General features: G+C 41.5%; 1 protein-coding gene across 20 annotated transcripts in view; it reads right to left on the bottom strand.

Annotated features, from left to right (window-relative positions):
* The window catches only part of FAR2 (fatty acyl-CoA reductase 2), a 128,855-nt gene extending 106,790 nt beyond the window's left edge, over positions 1–22,065 (bottom strand). For 3 of the 20 annotated variants that reach the window (XM_067008974.1, XM_067008979.1, XM_067008987.1), the window contains exon 1: positions 21,962–22,064. The gene's annotated coding sequence lies outside the window, so the exon portion shown is untranslated. Of the gene's footprint in view, positions 1–21,291 lie in introns of all 20 variants that reach the window. The other 17 variants (XM_067008981.1, XM_067008988.1, XM_059080113.2 and 14 more) reach the window with 15 other exon arrangements.
* Between the last annotated feature and the right edge of the window lie 3,073 nt (positions 22,066–25,138).

Genomic DNA, 25,138 nt, shown 5'->3' with positions numbered 1-25,138 from the left:
GCACTGCACTGCTGTGTGCTCCTCCACACGGATGCTGAAGCTTAGGACACGCTCAGAAGCTGGAAAGGAATGGACATTTGTGAGTTATGTGTTTGACAGACAGAGAAGGATCTGGAGGTGAAAAGTAATAGCAACAAGGACTGGCAGAAGCTGCAGAAATTGTGAAAGAGGAGAGGCTTGCTTTTGGGGAGAAAACAGGGACCTGCATGTGCAACATGGAAAGGTAGGACGACACTTGGCCCAACTCACAGGGCAGGCTCATATGAAGTCATGGATAGAAAAGTCCTCCGTGGGGTGTAAAATATAATTTAAGTTGAAGGTATTATTATTACTATTTTTGTACAAAATTATATATAGACACGGATATTGGAACCTATACAACCCCCCCCACACATACACACAGTTATCAGTCATATGCTATCGTTAACATTTTAGCAACTCTTGTAATATCTTACACCTTATTTTAACAGTTCTGAGAGCATTTCATGTGCACATTTCAGTATTTTCTCACCACAATCCTGGGAGGTAAATAGTAGATACTATTATCCATAGATGTGAAAACTGAAGAACAGAGACAGTGAGTGATTTGGCTACGGCCAACTTTTTTTGGGGGGGGGGATTAAAGAAAGTGAAGTCTTCTAACTCCCATAGGTAATGAGAAAAAAAGCTTTTCACCAGGTGTTCACTTGCTTCCTGCTTTCCCCATATAATAACATCTGGGACACACGTACAAGTGATAACTCTCTGTTCTGTATTTTTTTTCTTAGCCACTGCACATCAGAATATTAAAACTTTAGGGGCTCAAAGGTATTGAATTTGCAAAAGGTGATTCTCTCCTCAACAGCCAGTTTCCTGTCTGAGGCTTCACACATTACCTGTTGGTACAATTATTTTCCAAACTGTCTCTTGATAGTAAAGACAAACCCACAATTCTGTTCCTTAGACACTGTCCATCAAAAATGAATATAGAATCATTTTTCATTGATTTTCAGGAAAATAGGACCCTACTCTCAAAGCAAATATATCTACTATATCCAAACCATGGGTGTTTCAGTACCAAAGGCTTCTTTTGACTCACTCTCAAAATAGATTTTTGAGCTGGAATTGTCTCTCTTAACTGAAGTTATGCTTCAGCAATATTTTTACATTAATGCTTGCCTAATGACTGTATTTTAAATTTTGTGGGTCTCAGTTTCCTCATCTGCAAAATGTATAACCTCCAGGTTTGATGGAATAGGGGTTTTGTAAAGTGCTTAGCACAGTGCCTTGACTTAAACATTCAGTAAAAATAAGGGTGATTTCAATCAGCCATGATTTATTATCCTGCATTTCATTGGTAGGAGAGTATTTCCTTCCTTTGTGTGAATTGTATCATTGCATTGACACCAGCCAGAGGAAATAGACCAATTGCAACCTTGAGTCTGAAACCAGTCTCGCTAAGGAAGAGGTTTACAAACTAATCAGTTAAAAAGCAAAACAGACAGGGAAGGATCTCTTTAAACAAAACACGAAAATCTCGGTAAAAAGAGAAAATGCTTGGTAAATTCACCAACATTAATAGTTAGAACTTCTGTTCTTCAAAACACACCAGAGGGCTTCCCTGGTGGCGCAGTGGTTGAGAATCCGCCTGCCAATGCAGGGGACACGGGTTCGTGCCCCGGTCTGGGAAGATCCCACGTGCCGCGGAGCGGCTGGGCCCGTGAGCCATGGCCGCTGAGCCTGCGCATCCGGAGCCTGTGCCTCGCAACGGGAGAGGCCACAACAGTGAGAGGCCCGCATATCACAAAAAAAAAAAAAAAAAAAAAACACCAGAAAGAAACTAAGAAGACAAGTCACAAATGGGGACTGATATCAATCCCACACCGTGAACCATGGTCAATACACGGGTGACAATGGGCAATGATCATAAACAGTTTTTTAAGGAACTGCAGCTGGTACTGCTTTTACTCAGGAAAGACATGCTTTTCTCTTTCTTTTCAAGAAGAAAATGTTCTTTTTTTTTTCGTTACTCCTCTAGCATCCCTCAGTTACCCCGTCTTTTGGGCCTCCACTCAGGGCCACTCTTAGATGTCCCATGCTCCGTTTTCCCTCCCTGCGGGGCCAGCCTGGTGTCTGTAATGTCAAGGGGCCTCCGAAGGTGGACGGTCTTACACCCTGAGAGAGATGGAAACTGTGCCCATGGATGCCAAGGGCCGGGCTGGGGAGGGAGAGTGTAGTTTGAGAAGAGGGAGAGGAAGCCAGTTGCAACCCAGGAACTTTGAGGTTAAATTTCCCTTTGGAGTAGCAACCAATGCCTGTCTAGATGAAAGCACTGGAAACAAGCAAAATGGCGGCAGGAGCCATCCTGAAAGTGAATACAGCTGTACCTTGGTGGACTAATTGCCTAACCAAGGCCTCACACCTGCCTGAACGTAAGGATTGGAAAGAGGCTTAAACAGTTACATTATGCAATGCGCATTGTTCTTGCCAAATTAAACTTGGTGCAATAAATTTTGAACAAGCAAAAAAAGGTTTAATTATAAGGGAAAGATTTCTATGGCACCTTATCATGTATCGACTGCTGCCTTTATACTGTGGTGCATATGAACTCATTTATTTCTCAGTCCAGCCCCTTAGAAAGTGTCTGTTACTAGGTTGAAGCATGTGAAATTGCCAATGTTCAACCATTTTGATCTACAAATGGCCACTGTGGCTGGTTCAGCCTGCATTTTCTCTGCATTTTACAGATGAAGAAATCTAGGTGCAGAGCACTTATGTAACTTTCCAGAAAGTGTCAAGCCTGGGCCCTGATGATCGAGCTTCTGTTTCTACAGTCATTGTGAACCACTGAAATATACTGCCTCTCTGCTACACTGAATTAAAATGACAGAAATGGTTTCTTCCAACCTAAAATTTCTATGCATGAATCTGTGCTACATCGTTCCCAGTCTCCATACACCAATCTCTTCATGCCTTGCCTATTTCTTTTGAAATGAATCAGCGCTCACCCAGTCACTAGCTGGAAATCTCAGGATAGAATTTTCTTTTTAAATTTCTTTACCACCAGAATCCAAATGATGTTTATTAAGTCCACCTCAGCAGGAGCCACGGAATTATTGGGCATGAGAGCTAGAAGGGATTTCAGAGATAATCCAGTCATTTTTCTAGTACAGACATAGTCACTGAGTGAGCAGGAAGCAGAATCAGGACAAGAGTCTGGACTCCTGGGCCTGTGTCTGCTCTTCTCTCTATACCTCTGTTCTCACGTTGGACTCACATGCTACAGATAATGCCTCTTTGCTTCTCTGCAGGTTCAGGACCCATCGTAACTCTCTAACCCTTGCCCACGACAATAGCTCAACTCACTTTGCCAATCACTCTTCTAAATGTCTTACATGTATTAACTCATGAATCAGCACAACAACTCCATGATATTTACTATTATAAACCCCATTTTACAAATAGGAATCCAAGGTACAGAAAAATTAAAGTGATTTACCCCAGGTCACACAGCTTGTAGACCAGCGCCAGAGGCCATGCCCCCATCATGCAACCATATGCCCTTTGTCCTGCCCTGCCCTTCACTGAGCAAAGCTTACACTCACTTCTTTTGGGAAGCAGTTCTCAATTCTCCCCTCAATCTGTTGAAAATCATATCTGCCAAACTCTCTGAGTCCCCACGCAACACCACCTTATATGGAATTGGCTACTTATTTGTCTGTTTTGTCTGATGGCCTGAAAACCCCTTAAACATAGTGACTGTGTTTTACTCTTCCTAATAGTCACAGGATTTGACACAACACCTGACAAGATGTAGATGTAGAGTATGGACTTGAGGGGGAAGGGGAAACTGGGACGAAGTGAGAGAGTGGCATGGACATATATACACCACCAAGTGTAAAATAGATAGCTAGTGGGAAGCAGCCGCATAGCACAGGGAGATCAGCTCTGTGCTTTGTGACCACCTAGAGGGGTGGGGTAGGGAGGGTGGGAGGGAGATGCAAGAGGGAGGAGATATGGGGATATATGTACATGTATAGCTGATTCACTTTGTTATACAGCAGAAACTAACACACCACTGTAAAGCAATTATACGCCAATAAAGATGTTAAAAAAAACCAGTAAATAAATATTTGTTGACTGAATGCATGAAAGAATGAAGGGCCACCTAAATCTTTCTGTCTTCAATTTCTCCTTATTCCACCTATCTTCCATCCTGAAGTGAGTTGGGGAAACTAGTGAGACATTAGTGTGTAAGTTCCATGGAGGCTGGTAAACCCTTTACCTATCTTCCTTAATAACCAAAGATAAGTCTTTTGATTGTTCTTCCCTAAATGTTTGGTCATGAACTCATCACACTACTAAGACAGGGATTTTCTTCATCCACAGTAACTATATCTGGGGCCCAAATTTGTTTTAAATTTTATACTTTGACTTCCAAGTGTGAAATAAAATAATTTATTTCACTTAATCCATTAGACCAGAAATTAGGATCCTACAAGTAGGTAAAATAAGTATTTTGATCTTAACATGGAAGGACCTAGAACATTCATTCATAGTCACAATGGGCTTCAGAAGTCATTACAGTGAGATATGTTTTAAATGACTTCATGTTTAAATGTGTTAGTTCTAACTGAGGTGTCCAGGTTACTACTGTGTCCCCTGATTTGAAATCATATACATAATTCTCATAAATGATCAACTGGATATCCAGATGGAAATGCAGTTTTTATTTCCCAAATCAAATAAAAAGTTAATTGCACATGGATAGCAGATTTTAGTATGAAAGGCAAAACAATCTAGTCTTTAGAAGAGAACAACTTCCTGATCTGTAAGTAGGCAAAAAGCAATAACAATAAAAGACTAATACTAATAAATTGGGCTCTATTAAAATTAAGAATTTATGTTCATCAAAAGAAAAAATTAAGAGCATAAAAAGGCAAGCCACAGATTGGGAGAAGGCATTCACAATACCTATATCTCAGGATAGATAAAGTATATGCACAAATCACTATGAAAAAAAACAGAAACCCAATAAACAAATGGGCAAAGACTTGGGCACATCTCAAGAAAAGATATCCAAATAGCCCATATACAAAATGGTGCTCCCCTGTCAGTTACCAGAGAAATATAAGCAAAACTACTATGCCACACAACTACTCTCCCACTGAAATGACTAAAATGAAAAGAACAGACAATGAGGAGTGTTGACAAGTGGAATAAGTATAACCTCTTGACTACTGCTTCTGGGAGTATACGCTGTACAAAGTTTCACTTTGGGAAACTCTGGCAGATTTTATTAAAGCTGTCTACATAAATCAGTTCCACATGGAGGTATACTCAACGGTAGTATGCACATATGTTCAACAAAAGACATTCATAAGAAAGTTCTTAGCACTACTATTCCCAAGTTCTTAGTAGCACTTGGTAGCGGAAACTACCTAACTGTTCATCAACAGTAGAACAGATAAATTAAATGTGGTATATTCAAAGTATGGAGTACTAGACGGAAATGAGAATGAATATACAAAAAATTCTTTTCTTTTAACATTTTTATTGGAGTATAATTGCTTTACAATGGTGTGTTAGTTTCTGCTTTATAACAAAGTGAATCAGTTATACATATACATATGTTCCCATATCTCTTCCCTCTTGCGTCTCCCTCCCTCCCACCCTCCCTATCCCACCCCTCTAGGTGGTCACAAACCACTGAGCTGATCTCCCTGTGCCATGCGGCTGCTTCCCACTAGCTATCCATTTTATGTTTGGTAGTGTATGTATGTCCATGCCACTCTCTCACTTTGTCTCAACTTACCCTTCCCCCTCCCCATATCCTCAAGTCCATTCTCTAGTAGGTCTGTGTCTTTATTCCCTTCTTGCCCCTAGGTTCTGCATGACCTTTTTTTCCCCTTAGATTCCATATATATATGTCAGCATACGGTATTTGTTTTTCTCTTTCTGACTTACTTCACTCTGTATGACAGACTCTAGGTCCATCCAACTCACTACAAATAACTCAATTTCGTTTCTTTTTATGGCTGAGTAATATTCCATTGTATATATGTGCCACACATTCTTTATCCATTCACCCGATGATGGACAGTTAGGTTGCTTCCACGTCCTGGCTATTGTAAATAGAGCTCCAATGAACATTTTGGTACATGACTCGTTTTGAATCATGGTTTTCTCAGGGTATATGCCCAGTAGTGGGATTGCTGGGTTGTATGGTAGTTCTATTTTTAGTTTTTTAAGGAACCTCCATACTGTTCTCCATAGTGGCTATATCAATTTACATTCCAACCAGCAGTGCAAGAGTGTTTCTTTTTCTCCACACCCTCTCCAGCAGTTATTGTTTCTAGATTTTTTGATGATGGCCATTCTGACCGGTGTGAGATGATATCTCATTGTAGTTTTGATTTGCATTTCTCTAATGATTAATGATGTTGAGCATCCTTTCATGTGTTTGTTGGCCATCTGTATATCTTCTTTGGAGAAATGTCTATTTAGGTCTTCTACCCATTTTTGGATTGGGTTGTTTGTTTTTGTTATTGAGCTGCATGAGCTGCTTGTATATTTTGGAGATTAATCCCTTGTCAGTTGCTTCATTTGCAAATATTTTCTCCCATTCTGAGGGTTGTCTTTTGGTCTTGCTTACAGTTTCCCTTTGCTGTGCAAAAGCTTTTAAGTTTCATTAGGTCCCATTTGTTTATTTTTGTTTTTATTTCCCTTTCTCTAGGAGGTGGGTCAAAAAGGATCTTCCTGTGATTTATGTCATAGAGTGTTCTGCCTCTGTTTTCCTCTGAGAGTTTTATAGTGTCTGGCCTTACATTTAGGTCTCTAATTCATTTTGAGTTTATTTTTGTGTATGGTGTTAGGGAGTGCTCTAATTTCATACTTTTACATGTACCTGTCCAGTTCTCCTAGCACCACTTATTGAAGAGGCTTTTTCTCCACTGTATATTCTTGCCTCCTTTATCAAAGATAAGGTGACCATATGTGCATGGGTTTATCTCTGGGATTTCTATTCTGTTACATTGATCTATATTTTTGTTTTTGTGCCAGTACCATACTGTCTTGATTACTGTAGCTTTGTAGTATAGTCTGAAGTCAAGGAGCCTGATTCCTCAAGCTCCGTTTTTCTTTCTCAAGATTGCTTTGGCTATTCGGGGTCTTTTGTGTTTCCATACAAATTGTGAAATTTTTTGTTCTAGTTCTGTGAAAAATGCCATTGGTAGTTTGATAGGGATTGCATTGAATCTGTAGATTGCTTTGGGTAGTAGAGTCATTTTCACAATGTTGATTCTTCCAATCCAAGAACATGGTATATCTCTCCATCTATTTGTATCATCTTTAATTTCTTTCATCAGTGTCTTATAATTTTCTGCCTCCAGGTCTTTTATCTCCTTAGGTAAGTTTATTCATAGGTATTTTATTCTTTTTGTTGCAATGGTAAATGGGAGTGTTTTCTTAATTTCACTCTCAGATTTGTCATCAGTAGTGTATAGGAATGTCAGAGATTTCTGTGCATTAATTTTGTATCCTGCTACTTTACCAAATTCATTGATTAGCTCTAGTAGTTTTCTGGTAGCATCTCTAGGATTCTCTGCAATCAGTGACAACTTTACTTCTTTTTATTCTTTATTTCTTTACTTCTTCCTTTTATTTCTTTTTCTTCTCTGATTGCTGTTGCTAAAACTTCCAAAACTATGTTGAATAACAGTGGTGAGAGTGGGCAACCTTATCTTGTTCCTGATCTTAGTGGAAATGATTTCAGTTTTTCACCATTGAGGACGATGTTGGCTGTGGGTTTGTCATATATGGCCTTTATTATGTTGAGGAAAGTTCCCTCTATGCCTACTTTCTGCAGGGTTTTTATCATAAATGGGTGTTGAATTTTGTCGAAAGCTTTCTCTGCATCGATTGAGATGATCATACAGTTTTTCTCCTTCAATTTGTTAATATGGTGTATCACATTGATTGATTTACGTATACTGAAGAATTCTTGCATTCCTGGGATAAACCCCACTTGATCATGGTGTATGATCCTTTTAACGTGCTGTTGGATTCTGTTTGCTAGTATTTTGTTGAGGATTTTTGCATCTATGTTCATCAGTGATATTGGCCTGTAGTTCTCTTTCTTTGTGACATTCTTTGTCTGGTTTTGGTATCAGGGTGATGGTGGCCTTGTAGAATGAGTTTGGGAGCGTTCTTCCCTCTGCTATATTTTGGAAGAGTTTGAGAAGGATAGGTGTTAGCTCTTCTCTAAATGTTTGGTAGAATTCGCCTGTGAAGCCATCTGATCCTGGGCTTTTGTTTGTTGGAAGATTTTTTTTTTTTTTTTTTTAGCATCTTTATTGGAGTATAATTGCTTTACAATGGTGTGTTTGTTAGTTTCTGCTTTATAACAAAGTGAATCAGTTATGTTGGAAGATTTTTAATCATAGTTTCAATATTACTGCTTGTGCTTGGTCTGTTCATATTTTCTATTTCTTCCTGGGTCAGTCTCGGAAGGTTGTGCATTTCTAAGAATTTGTCCATTTCTTCCAGGTTGTCCATTTTATTGGCATATAGTTGCTTGTAGTAATCTCTCATGATCCTTTGTATTTCTGCAGTGTCAGTTGTTACTTCTCCTTTTTCATTTCTAATTCTATTGATTTGAGTCTTCTCCCTTTTTTTCTTGATGAGTCTGGCTAATGGTTTATCAATTTTGTTTACCTTCTCAAAGAACCAGCTTTTAGTTTTATTGATATTTGCTATCGTTTCCTTCATTTCTTTTTATTTCTGATCTGATCTTTATGATTTCTTTCCTTCTGCTAACTTTGGGTGTTTTTTGTTCTTCTTTCTCTAATTGCTTTAGGTGTAAGGTTAGGTTGTTTGAGATGTTTCTTGTTTCTTAAGGTAGGATTGTATTACTATAAACTTCCCTCTTAGAACTGCTTTTGCTGCATCCCATAGGTTTGGGGTCATTGTGTTTTCATTGTCATTTGTTTCTAGGTATTTTTAAATTTCCTCTTTGATTTCTTCAGTGATCTCTTGTTTGTTAAGTAGTGTATTGTTTAGCCTCCATGTGCTTGTAGTTTTTACAGATTTTTTTCCTGTAATTGATATCTAGTCTCATAGTGTTGTGGTCAGAAAACATACTTGATATGATTTCAGTTTTCTTAAATTTACCAAGGCTTGATTTGTGACCCAAGATATGATCTCTCCTGGAGAATGTTCCATGAGCACTTGAGAAGAATGAATACATAAACATTTGAATGAATCTTACGAACATAATGTTGAGTGAAGAAGGTGGATACAAAATAATGCACACTGTATGATTTTACTTACATATAAAACTTCAAAAACCGGCAAAGCTAATCTTTGTTTGAATGACAAGATGGCAGCTTATGGGATGCTGGTAATGTTTTATTATTTTTTTTAAGTCTGGAAGCTGAAATCTGAGAGCTACTTATTATTGTATTTATGATATATTCACTTTTCCACATGTAAGTCATACCTCATAAAAAATAATAAAAAATCACATGGAGAAGAAACTCTTGGTGAAAATAGTTATTACTTATGTTCATTATTAACCTATACCTAAAATTTATAGGTTTTGGTTTTTGTTTGCTTTTTGTGGTTGTTTTGTTTTGTTTTGTTAGAGTAACACTGAAAGCGCCTTGTAGTTTCATCACCATATTCCATTGCGGTAAGGAGGAATCAAGTATTAGTTTCCTGGGGGTTATGGATTGAATTCTGTCCTCCTAAAATTCATATGTTAAAGTCCTCAACTGCAGTATCTCAGAATGTGACCTAATTTGGAAATAAGATTATCGTAGAGGTAACTAATTAAGTTAAGATGAAACCATACTAGAGTAGGGTGGACCCCTAATCCATTATGACTGGTGTCCTTAAAAAAGGGGAAATTTGGACACATAAATATGCGTAGAGGGCAGGGGAGGTAAAGACACAGGGAGAAGATGGCCATCTACATGCTAAGAATAGGCCTAGAACAGATGTTTCTCTAACAGTCTTGGGAAGGAACCAACCCTGCCAACACCTTGATTTTTCTAGTCTCCAGATTTCTGAGATGCAGGAAAGGAGGGTGATGTTAAAAGCTCTTCTGCATTAGGGACCCCCCCACCACACACACACCTACCTCAACTAGCATCTCACACACTTGGCAAGGTTGCTCTAGGAAATGGGGAGCAGTGGAAGGTGTTAGGCAAGGGAACGACATGATCCTTTTTCTGTTTTGGAACAATGGAATGTTCTGAATCATGTGACACACTGAAGATGGATCAGGAAAACCTAAGCATCTCAAACAGTTCTATGATCCTTGGGAAGAATCCTCAGAAGGGATCTTTCCTGGGTCTGGAGGTCTTCAGGGAAGTAAAATAACCACTTGATTGTTCCGAAAACAGTGGTTTGCCATGTTGTTTTGGAAACGACCTCTTTGAAACTCTGTTGAAAGCTATAAATCCTCCCATCAGACAGATACCCATACTCATCCAGATTTAAGAGTACAGGTGAGGATTTTTAAAACAGAGTATTGGTTTTTGATCTCACTTGTAGAAATAAAGATGGATGGCTGAAGATAATGGGGTTTCCACTTGTCATCACATAGGAAGCCAGCAACTAACTATTAGCCCTATGCCGAGACTCAAAGGTACCGTTCTGGAAACTCTGTCACTTTCCCGCGTTGGTTGCTTTTGCTCTTCCCCTATTTCTTTAACCACAATGAATAGCAGTTACTTGAATCACAAAGAGATTGTACATCTATCTTTAAGGGCAGAAAGGAAAGGGGGAAGCATGAAGATTGAACCCAGTCCACAGCCAGGTTTGGGGAAAGAGTGAGTAACTGAGAGGAGGGCGGCACAGGCTAATTTAATCCTCGGGATTTATGGTGAATAAAGGAGAACGTTGTTTCCTTGGGGAGAATTTTCATTATCTTCCCTGTGGACTTTAAGTCATTTAAATTCCATTTCCTATCACACCCTTCTTGGTGTTAACTATTCAGGGTTATGGGAAGCTAAATCACTGACTGGGGCTGGATTGGAGGGGGAAGAATGGGAAATAAAAATATTCGAGTATTTTTTTTTTTTTTCTTTGCGGTATGCGGGCCTCTCCCGTTGCGGAGCGCAGGCTCCGGACGCGCAGGCTCAGCGGCCATGGCTCACGGGCCCAGCCGCTCCGCGGCACGTGGGATCTTCCCGGACCGGGGCACGAACCCGCGTCCCCTGCATCGGCAGGCGGACTCTCAACCACTGCGCCACCAGGGAAGCCCATCGAGTATTTTTGATTTTCACACTGAGGATCTTCGCTGAAAGATTTCACAAACTCCAACGTTTTAACTGGTCAGAAATTGCCCAATGAATAGGGGGCACTAGAGCTTAAGGGGAGGTACTATGACTTGTTCACCACTATATTTGCAGAGCTAAACACCTGGCCTGACACATGGTAGTAAGTTGAATGAATGAATGAATGGAATAAAATGCTCATGGGATTTGCAGTCATAACATTTGGATATTATTCTACACTTAAATAGATAAGTGACAAGTCCCTTTGTGTTTCTGGGACTGACTTTTTCTTTTCTATAAAATAAGGGAATCAGATCAAATATAGATAAGGTACTTGAACATTCTACAATTTAGAATATGAATAGAGTTAGTGAAGGCAAAGCTATTTGCAGTCACCACTATGTGGCGTAGATAAGATGGTGCAATACGTATGTATGTATATAGTATGTCTAAGAGTTTAGGGAAGGCTAATTTGAGAAAGTTTCACTCCGTCCTAAAGGAAACTGAGACCTAAATTTACCTAAAGTGCAACCCTGTGATCAGCAGTGCACTCAGCATCACTTGCATAACCATTGCTTCAGGCAGGACTGGACCAAAATAGTTAAGAAGAAAAGGAGGAAGAAGCAAAGTCACAATTCTACTAAGGAGAGAGGTTTGGCAACTGCAGGTGACCAAGAAAGAAGGAAACTGCTTATTTGGATGAGAACTATTAACTCTTTCAAACTCTCCTGCAGCTTGGAGAATAGTTTTGTAAGTGGATCTTAATGTTCTCCAAGCTTCTTGGTATGAGAACAAGTGTCCATCCTTTAGATCATACACTTATCTCCAGAACAAATAGGTCCTAAACGTCTCACGTAAACAAATACAAAGGAAACGAGTCAATTCAGAATGAGACAACAGTTACAGCATAACAGAAATAAAAATACACAGACTGACATAAAATTGATTTCATTAATATTTATCAGGGTATCTTATTTACACTTATGTTTCATGTGGAATTAAGTGGACAGCTTCTCTTAAGTTTTAGACAAATACTTCTATTTTTATTAAATGAATGCCATCTATCTTTGAGATGCTTTTATTACTGGATAAAACTATGCTGCTACTATCCACACACCTTTTAGTATTAAATATCCTTTCTTGAAAATAATAATAAAAAATCTTTAATACATGCACACACAGTGAATTGTTACACAGAGCTTCTTTTGTTCAGGTTATCAAATTCTTCTGGGCAGATTCTTCCAGTTTCTTGACAATATCGTGCATTGGTGGATCTAACTCTGCTTGAAGCGCTTAAGTCGTTTCAAATATGTTGGGACCAGACACATAATTTAACGATCTTCCTAATTTCCAACTATCCTGCCCTCAAGAATACTGGAGTTTGTGCTGACTTTTGTGGAATGTGTCCTCTCACTGACCTATGATAAATAATGCACCATTTTTCTAAAATGATCTAAAATGTGGAGCATTTTCACAATGACTTTTTCTCATTTCTTGGCTCAGGAAATATTATTCTTCCTGCCTATGGTCATCCTGTTATTCACCAGCGAATGTTACTGACCCAGCACCTCCCAGCTGAGGTGGATGGATGGCTAAGTGGATAGAAGAGGCTGGATTTTTGCCTTTTTTAAAACAGATTCACAAGGAAGAGCTTTCCCTTCTCCTCTTCCCCTCAAGTGCGTGTTTCAACACTTTGGAGCCATCTCTGGAGGAGCCTAGGAAGTTAAAATGAATTAAAAACAAGGTAATAGCATGTCCAAAAGCCAAAGGGGACACATTGTCAACTGCAGCTGGAAAGGGCTTTTGCTGGACTGCAGAGGTTAAGTTTACAAAATTATCTAGGACTTTAAAAATAAACCACAACTAAAGCAAGAGACACATCTATTTTCAGTGTCTGCCAATTAAAGTAAGATGAATTTTTTACACTGTCTACTTAATCATGTTGTTCTCTACAAAAAGAAAGCTATAATATTTTTTGCCTTGATATAGTGTTGACTAAAGCAGAAAAATGGCTATTGAATAAAGATCTCACCTGAAACCAATTTTTTTTTTTTTTTTTTTTTTTACTTAAAGGCAGGTCTCTGAATTAGTCATGGAAAGTCCCCTGATGAATGTGCCTGGCTGGCAATCTGTTCGATTCCCACAGAATACTGTGCCCTGGAGAGATTCTGTGATCACAGCGATAGACCTAAGCACAAGCCTCTGTCTCTCATCTTCTGGTTCTAAGTCCCATGGAAGCACCTACACCAGCTGTCCCCACATTTGTACCTGTGCTGTGCTGGTTATGTATGAAGTACCTGGGGAGTCTTGTACCAAAAATACAGACTCAAGGAGGGTGTGGAGAAAAGGGAACCCTCCTGCACTGTTGGTGGGAATGTAAATTGATACAGCCACTATGGAGAACAGTATGGAGGTTCCTTAAAAAACTAAAAATAGAATTACCATATGAGCCAGTAATCCCACTACTGGGCATATACCCTGAGAAAACCATGATTCAAAAAGAGACATGTACCACAATGTTCATTGCAGCTCTATTTACAATAGCCAGGACATGGAAGCAACCTAAGTGTCCATCGACAGATGAACGGATAAAGAAGATGTGGCACATATATACAATGGAATATTACTCAGCCATAAAAAGAAATGAAACTGAGTTATCTGTAGTGAGCTGGATGGACCTAGAATCTGTCATACAGAGTAATGTAAGTCAGAAAGAGAAAAACAAATACTGTATGCTAATGCATATATATGGAATCTAAAAAAAAAAAAAAAGGTACTGATGAACCTAGGGGCAGGGCAGGAATAAAGATGCAGACGTAGAGAATGGACTTGAGGACACAGGGAGGGGGAAGGGTAAGCTGGGACGAAGTGAGAGAGTAAACTGACATATATACACTACCAAATGTAAAATAGATAGCTAGTGGGAAGCAGCCACATAGCACAGGGAGATCAGCTCGGTGCTTCGTGACCAGCTAGAGGGGTGGGATAGGGAGGGTGGGAGGGAGACGCAAGAGGGAGGGGATATGGGGATATATGTATGCATATGGCTGATTCACTTTGTTGTACAACAGAAACTAACACAGCATTCTGAAGCAATAATACCCCAATAAAGATGTATCAAAAATAATTAGTAAATCAATAAATAAAATACACATGGGGTGGGGATGACAAAAAAATGTATTTGTCACCCCAAACTTAAGACTGTCACCCTTAAACCATCACTCTTCACAAAAAGGATGCATTAATAGAAAATAGATTTGCTTTATTGAAATAAAAATCAGAGGTGACTACTCACAGAGGATCCATGCTTAGAGGTAGCAGACTTCAACAGCTAAGTAATATTGGTGTTAATTACCCCCTCTACCTCTTAGATGCTGGGTATGTTTATCTGAGGCCCCATCCTTTACATATGAATTCAAATGTTTGAATACCTTTCAAAAGCTATCACCTGCAAGACTATCTTCTGCACCTCACATTGGCAGCTAACACTAGCTACACTACTCATCCACAATAAATGGCATTGTCATGACTCCAATGGTAATAACCTTTGAGGAGCTTCTAGACCATCAATTTACCTATTTGTATTTCTACCTTGACATGGACTGCATGTTTGAGTCCTCCCAAAATGTGTATGTTGAAATCTAGTCTCCAATGTGATGGTGTATGGAGGTGGGGCCTCTGGGAGGTGATAAGGTCATGAGGGCAGATCCCTTGTGAATGGGATTAGTGCCCTTATAAAAGAGACTCCTGAGAACTCCCTTGCTCCTTCCACCATGTGAAGTTACAATGGAAAGAAGGACATCTATGAATCAGGAAGTGGTTCTCACCAGACAGCACATCTGCTGGTGCCTTCATCTTGGACCTGCAGCCTCTAGAACTGTAAGAAATACATTTTTGTTGTTTATAAGCCACCCAGTCTCTGGTACTTTGTTACAGCAGCCTGAACTAAGACTACCCCTAATATATAAAACAAATCTATTAAAATTATCTATGGCCAGTGAGTTTAGTAGCCTAGAGCAGGGGCCGGCAAACATTTTATGTTAACGGGCCAGATGGTAAATATATTAGGCTTGGCAAATCACAACTACTCATTACATGGAGCACCAAAGCAGCCATAGACAATAGGATGAAGAGGTGCACGGCACTGGCTGATTTCCAATAAAACTTCACTCATGGATACTGAAATTTGAATTTCATATAATTTTCATTTGCCAGAGAAGATTATTCTTCTTTTGACTTTTTTCAACCACTTAAAAATATAAGCACTGTTCTTAGTCCAAGAGATATACAAAAATAGGCAGGATTCAGATTTGGCCCTCAGGCCATAGTTTGCTAACCCCTAAGCTACAGCACCAGGTGGATGAAGCTGTGGCCAAAGTCCACAGCTGTTTGAACTTGTCTCTTCTGCTCTGCTCTGCTGGTTATTCTTTGGTCATAAATCGCACTTCTGCCTCCATCCCACCACCGTGCAGATGCACTGGGGACCGGTAAAGAAGACGTATGATATTCAGTGCAAAATCATTGCTCCCACAGACGTCCTATGTATTCACACTGTGTTGCCCTGCCGGGGATATACTATGAACATCAAATACGGCTCAGATCTCCCAAGGGACACGAAAGGTCCTGTGAAATCTTCCCCATTGTCTATGCTTCAGCTTTCTCACGTGTGCATCTAGACTTGACAGAATGTACCTCTGAGAGGTCCTGCATAGCCTTGTCAGGGAAGCAGAAGTTAAAATTTTTTAAAAGTTGTTTTTAGTTAGACTGCAGATCTTGCTTGTGAATATCGCTTCATCTATTATCCACATGGTAGAATTGTTTTCATCATCAACTCAGAACTTATTAACAGAGTCAGTTCAATTCCGGTCTTCTGCTTCCTTCCAACTAAGCAGTAGCATGAACGACATGAGAGAAGCTGATGGTTAATAGACAGCTGTGGATGTTAAAAGGTTTAATCTATTAATATAGGGCAGCATTTCCCAAAGCGTGTTATGCTGAATGCTGACTCTGTTAGATGTTCTGCCAAAAAAAGCATTTCAAGGTCAAGTAAGTTTAGGAAATGCAGCATAAAATATCTCTTCTTTCTAGATGATTCTTAAAGTGCATTATTAGTATGTTAGAGGCTTTGAGGATTCCCACAATAAGACTGCTTAACTAGGTTAAATTAAGTGTTTCTCAGGCTTATGTGATGAGGGAAGCTTTTTTTCCTTCACTTGACTGTTATTACTATCCCGAGAAACTAACGGTCCGCAGACTACATGTGGGGACACTGATACAGACAAGGTGGAAGAACGGAAAGCTTCGAAGCAGGGGAGTAACTTATGTTGTAGAGCAATCACTTTGGTGGGGATCAGACTTTTCTCTCCAGGTTTTCGTCATTTTAGGAGATTACCCCCTATGCCCTCAGTGTGCTCAAGTCAGAAAGACAGAAGTCATATTTGTTTTGGTGGTAACCTCTTAAAAATGATAAAGTTCGTGCACAGTTCATTAATCATCTCAACAGCAGAAATGATAATATGAAAAGCATATTATCTTCTACTCTCTCACCTCTATCCCAACAGCCTGGCACACTTTCCAGAGATACCAGGCAGCGTTATCAGTTTCCATGTCACTTTTCAGCTCTTCTGTGGCAACTCTAAACCTTATGCATCAGGAGGCTATGCTTGTGGATTATAAACATACAGCAGTATCTACTGGAGGAATTTATTATCACACTTCTTTGCTTAGCCACTTCTCATCGCCAATCTATCACCAAGGTCTATCAATTCGACTTCTGAAATGCACTTCAAGTCTGCTCACTTCTCTCCATCTTGTCTGTCCGCACCATCACCAACTCTGTCCTACTTCCAACCCCGGATCCAGCTGGTCCAATTCTCCTAATTGCAGCCACAAAGGTCTTAAAATTTAAATTAGTCTCTGGCTTCGAAGTCTTCAAAAGCTTCTCATTAAAATAAAATTCAGAATCTTTATCAAGATCTGTGAGGATCTACATGACCAGGCTCCTGCCTAGCCACCCCCCAACACACACACACACACACACACACACACACACACACACACACACACACACACACGTATGTCCGGCCTCTCAGCAACTCCCTCACCAAAAACACGTGCCTTCTTTCTGTTCCTTGAACACTTCCAGGTTTTTCCTTTCCTTACAGTCTTCCTACTTGCTATTTCCTCTGCCCAGATTGCTTTTCCCTCCATTCTTTTTTTTTTTCTTTTTGCCAAGTTAATCCCTATGCTTCCTTCAAATATCAATTTAAATCTTTCTTTATCAGAGACCTTCACAAACCACCAAATCTGAGTCAACCCCTGGTTTCTTCATTGCACCTGTTATTCTCCATGCTACTTCCAAAATTTTCTTATTCTATGTTTATTTTTTAAATGCCTGTAAGATCCAAAAGGATAGGGGACACATCTGCTTTATTCCACACTAAATGCAGAAAAATTGGCATTGTGTCTGGTCACAGAATGGGCTTAATAATTATGTATTACATGACTGAAGCTAACCAGTGGAAAGTTCTCTCTGTTTTATCTCCTGCCTTTTCCTTACATGAAACTTTAGTTCCTTCCAGATTTTCACCTTTTGCACAATTATCACCCAGAAGGTTCATTCATTCATCTCTATTAGGAGTGGAATTTTAAGGGCCATCTCGTGTAACTCTCCTCTTAAGCTTCTCTAACCATTTCAGTTTATTTTATTCTCTTCTTGGGAACTCATTGCACTTATTTTCTGTACCATTCATTTGGTGCCTAATCTTACATTGCCTCTCAACAATGTATCTGTTACGTTAATCAACACCTTATATTTACATATTTCGTCTTGCCAATGACGTCATAAATCTACCGAGTACAGGACTTGGTACTTCATACCCTAAAGCTCACAGCACGTCTCTGCACAGAGTTAGCTGCATGAAAGGAGTCTCCATCCACCTTCTCTGGTGCCCCTATTTTAAGACTTTGATACGGAAGTTTGACCCATTTCCTTTTACTCTGTTTTCTTCCTCAACCCTTCCGAGTGTGTTGCCATCATACTGAGAATGAAAGCTGTGGAAAGGATAAGTTCTGAGGTCAGAGAGAAGCAATAAAGGGAGGAGTGTGGGGAAAGAGGACTGGAGCAAGGTTTCTAAGTTCCTCCCCCAATGGTACAGCAGGTGAAGACAATTTGGCAGGGGACTAGGTGTACTTTATATTGCCAGGTATCTCCCAGAAGATTTGAAAGAGTGCCTTGCTCAAGGTTTTGAAAGTATGGATATTTAAAAGTTAAACGAGGCAAAAAGGATACCTTCTCAAAAATTTCAATCAATGACTCAGGTTTTCACTGTTCAATTTTGCATGAACTCCACCGAAACATCAATTTCATTCAGGAAGTATCTTTGGGATACAGGAAGGTATTCTGTACTTTTAGTTGCCAGTTCCAATCTTGACCAAATAAAGACTTTTAAGGAATATTTAAAATACCACAAACCGTAGCTACTTTTTGTTTTTTCTCCCACCAAAATACACGAGTTATAAAGGTTCTGCAACCCTTTTAATGTACTTAACCGGCCTTCCTCAAGCTACTTCTGAAACATGGATTAGAAAAGTTAAGCCTGTGACAATACTGTCTTTGTTAGTATAGTACTGTTCAAGGTAAGTCCACAGTTTTACAATTATTAGCTCTTTTTACCTCCCTGTCTTCACAACGACTCTTTAAGATGAATAGAGCAGTAGATATTGTCTGTTATCTTTATTTTGTCAATGAGGAAATAGGGCGTAGAAGGACTTAATACCAGAAGCATGCAGCAGCTAACTTTCTGTTTGTGTCAGAGAATTCACCTGCAGTGTAGGATGCCTGAGATGGGGTTGTTATTCAGGAAGTGACAGAACAGGCTTGTGAACCTGGCCTCAGGACTGGCTACGGAATTTGCAGGGTCTAGTATAAAATGAAACTTTGGAGCTCCTTGTTTGAAAATTACAAAGACAGCTGACAATGACAGTAGTACATTAAACCAAGTGCAGGGCCTTCCTCTAAGTATTGGGCCCTGTGAGCTGGCCCTGCCTGAGCCTCTTAACCTCTAACATCTGGGTGATTAAGTATCAAGGAGGCTGTGAGCGCCTGAAACTGTAGGCAGAATTCTGTTAATATGTATATGCTTATTTTTCATGTTCCATAGCTTTTATCAGATCCTTAAGTGGTGTGTTAACAAAATAAAGCATTAAGAATGCTTCTTCAAGAGTAATAAATGTTCTCAAAGAGACTAAACACAGAGTCACAAGAGACTGGCAGGGACAGCATGTGCATGTTCCTTCAGAGACTATTTGTACATGCGTGAGTTTTCATGGGTGCACAAGTATTAATGCAAAGACAAAGAATTCTTAAGGCTGCCCAGATGTTGCCAGAAAGAAATAACATCTGAATGTACCTTCAGAAGATATAGGAAAGGGAATGGTGAGACATTCAAGAAGATGATGTTCTTCACAAACCCCAAAGTGATACCCAAGTATGAGCTATTTTATTTACTTTTACTCCCTTAAAGGGAGCTTCTCCCTCTTCTTCTGTAATTAGATGTCACGCTCCCTCTTTTAAGTTAAGGAGAAATGTAAGATTTATCAACTCGTGCTGATTTATATCAATTTTATAGACAATTATAACCCAACGTTAGAAATAGGAGTAAAGTAGGAATTCGTTAACAAAGCAGGTACAGAAGATGCCCTCAGAAACAGGGAAAGAGTGCTCTGAAGACCCGCATCCCGAGAAATACTACAGAAGAAATGCTGCAACTCTTGAGTCTGGCTGGTAAAACCCCACGGCCATCTCCTAGAAGTCTCACACACAAATATCCCTAATAGCGGATTCTGCTGAAAGCCCTGCTCCTTCATCTGAGTGGCTGCCTTAAAATTTTATTTAGTCTCTTTGCCCTTTTAGACTAAATATGCTCCTCAGCCAAATCTCCAACTCATATGAATGGGGATACAGAGAGATGGGTAATTGAAACAGCAGGGAAATTCTCAAATTTCCATTTGCACAGAGTGTCAAACTTCTCTTGATGCAGCCTCTAACAAGTAGAAAAGCACGATTCACTTGAGTTTCCCGGTCAGTCTGCTGTCCCCACTCTGGTCCCTGTTCATGGCACAATGGGGCAAATCTACATGATTCAACCAGCCGCCGAAGCTCTGGCAGATCCAGAGAGAACCTTGATTGCTCACACCTGGTAACTCATCCCTCGAAGAATAAGTGTTCGTAATTCTACCCATCCCACCAGGTGAAAAGTAGGAGGTTTCTAGGATGAAGTCGGTCATTAATTCTTTTAATTGAATGGTATTGCCCCGTGGGTAATCGCCAGGGGTGCCAGCAGCCTTCCCGCAAGCCATCTACACCAGCTGGAATCTGGTACCTGCACCCCTGCTACCTCCAAGACGCCCAGGGCCCTCAGGAAGAGGTGGAAAACTTCGGACGGGGACAGACCCCGCCCCGGCCGCCCCGGCCCTTTTCAGCCTGCGGCTCGGTACCCGGCGAGGCCCGGGTGGGAGGGTCCGGGCGTACACAGCCCGGGGTGGGACTAGGGGCCGGAAAGCTCGCCCCGACAATCCAGGGCGCATGGAGGGCGGCCGCCGCGCCCCACGTGGCCCTGCTCTCTCCTGGAACAACCCCGGGGGCCGAGGAGGCCTCCGCCAGACCCGGCCGGCGCCTCTGTCTCCCCGGGCCCGCGGCCCCCAAGTTAGCCCGTCTGCCCCTTCCCGACGCGCGCGCCCTTCCCGCCCCCACGCGCCCCACCTTGGCGGGCGGTGCCGGCGCCCAGCGCGCCTAAGCCGCGGCCGGATGGCCGGGGGGCGGCCGGGGGCAGCTCCGGGGCAGAGCCGCGGAAACCGCGCGTCTCCCCGCCGGGGCCCGAGCCCACCCTGCCGCGGGGCCCCGCGGCTGCCTCGCCCTCTCTGCAGACCCCGCCGAGCCCTGCCTCCCGGCCACGCCGGCCGGCTCCTCGCCGGCTCCTCGCCGGCGGAGGCATGGGCGCTCGCGCGGCCCGGCTGCGACCCCGAGTACCTGCTCCTCCGGCGCGGGCGGGCTCAACTAGTGGTCCTCTAAATCCCGGTCCTTCCCCGGGGCTCCGGGAAGTGCTCCGGCCACGAGGAAGCTGCTCTCGTCTTTCGGCTCCCAAACGTGACACTCTATATATCCGGCTCGGAGACTGGGTGTGGGGCGGGAGGAAACCACCCTCCCTCCGACCTTCCCCTCGGCCGCCGCGGCCTCGGCGTCGGGCGCGGAGCTGGCGGCGGCCTCTGCCCGGGGCGGGAGGAGGGCGAGGGGCTGGCGAGGGCCCTACAGGCCGCGAGCGGACCGCATCGTGGGCGGGGTCGCCGTCCGCGCAGGCCCGCCCCGCAGCTTCCATTCATTCAGCTCCGAGCAGATCCCCTCGCTATTACTCCCGGCTTGGATTTTTTCCCCCATTTAAAAAAAAAACAGTGGGTGAGGGGCAAGGGAACAGAAAAGGCGCCCCTCTCTGGTTTGGAAAAGGAGAGCTCCTACACCTTGAGAGAGAGAGGGAGGGAGAGAGAGAGAGAGAGAGAGAGAAGGGGAGAGAAAGAGAGACAGAGAGAGATGGGGGGCAGGGGGGAGACAGAGGGTCACAGGTTCTACCGTGAACGCTTGGAGGACACACCTTTCCCCACCCACCCTAGCAGAAAAGGCAGCCAAAAATCCGAGTTTACTCAGCTCGTCCGTACTGCACGCCCAGTGGGAGGGATGCTCTGGTGTCTGCTCCAGACTGCGGAGGCGTCTGGCAGTGACCGGCCAGGGCAGTGTCCTTTTAGAAATCCAGGAGGGGCTGGAGGCGCGGTTTACTCAAGTCCAGGGTGTGGAGGGCAGAAATCAGCCTCTGTCTGCGTCGGGTGGGAGTGGGTAGGTGGCTAGGAAACTAGAAAGGATCAGAGATGCGGCTGCAAGAACGCAGCCGGCCAGCTTTGCTCATCAGAGCTTCTCATCAGATTAAAAAACAAACAAAAAAAAAACCCAGGCAAACAAAAACCACCACCACCAACAACAAAAACGTTTTGTTTATAGGCCTGGTAGCTCAGCTTTGGGGGGATTTGCTTTGGTCAGTGTTACATTTTAAACGGGAAAACTGGACCGTCGTCAGGGAAGACTTGTAGAGGGACAGAGAGGCACGTGAATGGAGCTGTCACAGTCCTCAGCCAGGACGTGCTGAAAAACGGCCAACGCCCAACCTAATTTCTTGCACAAGGTGGAAGGTAAATTCCCAAATAAACATGCTATGTTAAGAAAAGCCAAAAAAGGAACATTGCCCTATAAGTTGTCTTCATTCTCCTCATTACAACAATCGACATACAAAGAAATAAAATTTAATTCATGCAAGTTGGAGTTAATATGAGACATTTTTTGCATTAAAAAAAAATTCACACCCATCTTGAATTCTCTTCTGTTGGACTCTCTTCAATTGAATGTATTAAGCAACGTGTAGCCTAAAGTCACGGTGGCTAATTTTCTCCGGTGATTACCTGAAAGCAGAAAAAGTTAGGACCACATAAATATACTCTTCGTTATCCCTCCTCCCCCTCGAGAATAAGTCTGAATGTGTTCCCCAAACAACGTGTATGTCAGCACTTGAAATGATACTGTCAAATGGTGGTGAGATTGAAGTCACTGCTATGTGATGAGTGTTGAAATCACTCATCACATAGGGGAAAAGGTAAATTGTTACAACTCTTTGAAAAACAATTGGCAACAAGTTTCCAAGGCTTAAAATGTTGAGTCGCTCAAAAATATTTTTATTGTTCTGAATCTTTTGATATAGGATTCTCATTTCTTAGAATATATCCAAAGAAAGTAATTCACAAAAGAGAAATGTCTTATGGACAAAGTTCATGTTTATTACAACACTATTTATAAAATAGAAAACATACTGTCAGTGGAGTGTTGATAGATAAAATGCAACATTATTATAGGTGACAAAACCATAATTTTATTTTCACCGTTTAAAATAATATTTATGTATGGATAATGTATTCATTTGCTGGAACTGCCTTATCAAAGTACACAGACTGGGTGGCTTAAACAGAAATGTATTATCTCACAGTTCTAGAGGCCAGAAGTCCAAAAATCAAAGTGCTGGCAGGATTCTTCCTCTGAAGGCTGTGAGGGAGAATCAGTTTCATGCCTCCTACCTAGCTTCTAGTGGTTTGCTGGCAATTTTTTTTTTTTTTTTTTGGCTTTTCTTAGTTTCCAGAAGTATAACCTTGATCATTAGTCATATCAAATTAGGGCTCACCCTAGTGGCCTCATCTGAATTTATGACATTTGCAACAGTCCTATTTCCATATAAGGTCACATTCTGAGGTATTGAGGGTTAGGACTTCAACATCTGAATTTGGGGAGGGGGGATGTGGAGGAAGGCACAAATCAACCCATAAACATATAATAGCAAAAAGAGGCAGTGTAGTTGTTACCAAGTCCAAGTTCATACTACTTACTCTGAGACAGGCTAATAAATCAAGAGAGGAGTTGGTGGGGAAAGGAACAGTGACTTTATTTGGAAAGCTGGCAGACCATGAAGATGGTGGGCTTGTGTCCCAAAGAACCATCTTGCCTGAGTTAGAATGCAGCCTCTTTTATACTAAAAGGGGAGGGAGTAAAGTCAGTCATTTCCTGGTTTCAGTCAGCCTCCAGAGGAGATGTGTTAATTTCATTCTTCCTGCAGTCATTCAAATGTGGGCCTGGTCAGGATGTTTTCTGTGAGCCAGACAAAGTTATTTTAGCTTAATGCTCATTACCTGGAGGCAGGGTTCCCAGAGATGGACCATTATGTATAATTTATGTTTATAGACAACATCCCTTTAGTGATTAACTTGTCATAGAATACAAAGTTTCTTCCCTATTACATAGTGGGTTGAATAGTGGCTCCCAAAAGATACATCCTGGTGCAAATCCCTGGAACCTACGAATGTTACCTGATTTGGATGAAAGAGTCTCTTTATATGCAATGAAGTTAAAGGTCTTCAGAGGAGATCTTCCTGGTTTATCCAGGTGGGCCCTAAATCTAATGGCAATTGCCTTTGTAAGAGAAAGCCAGAGGGAGATTTGAGACATGTACATGTTGGTTAAAGTGATTTGAAGACAAGGCAGAAATTGGAGCAAAGTGGCAAAGAAGAAAAAGAAAAACAAACAAAGAAAAAAACTCAGGAAAGCCAAGGAGTGCACATGGCCTGCCAGAAGCCGGTAGAGAAGGAAGGATTCTTGCCTAGAGCCTCCAAAGGTTAAGGAGCATGGCCTTAACCTTGAGATCAGACTTCTAGCCTCCAGAGCTCTGAGTGTATAAAATTCTGTTGCTTAAGCCACCCAGTAATTTATTATCACAGACTTAGGAAACCAAATCAGGCAGTTTGGGGTGGAATTCTATGCATTTACGTTTTGGTTTTTTCTTGAAAGAGTGATAAATGATTCAAAACCATTTCAAGTGAGTATTTTACTAGAAATCTTAAAATTCTCATCCACTTTTGAAGGGATGGGCGGAAGACATGCTGATGATTTTATCGTTTTGCAAAATAAACTCTCCACTAGGCACAAATGCTGATAAAGCTGCAGGGGGTTCTGATCCTGTGAAACGGGTCAGGTGGTTCTGCATCCTCACACATGGTGTACATGTGACTCTTGTTGAGACAAATTCCGCTCCGTGCCAATTTGATTAGAGAATAGTCTCCAGGGTTGTGTCTTAAAACCATGGTTGCTCATGGTCAATATTGAGAAATAGATTATTATAATTACTGACCTCTACTTTGAAAGTCTTCTCTCCCTCACTATTGCTCAGTGACTTACCATTTTATTCAACCCCATAAAATAAATGTTTCTCTGTCAATCTGCCTGGAAGTTTTTCATT

Source organism: Kogia breviceps, chromosome 12, assembly GCF_026419965.1.
Source record: "Kogia breviceps isolate mKogBre1 chromosome 12, mKogBre1 haplotype 1, whole genome shotgun sequence".
Classification (NCBI taxonomy): Eukaryota; Metazoa; Chordata; class Mammalia; order Artiodactyla; family Physeteridae; genus Kogia; species Kogia breviceps.
The sequence above is the reverse complement of the archived record's forward strand: the minus strand, read 5'-3'. Positions and strand labels throughout refer to the sequence as shown.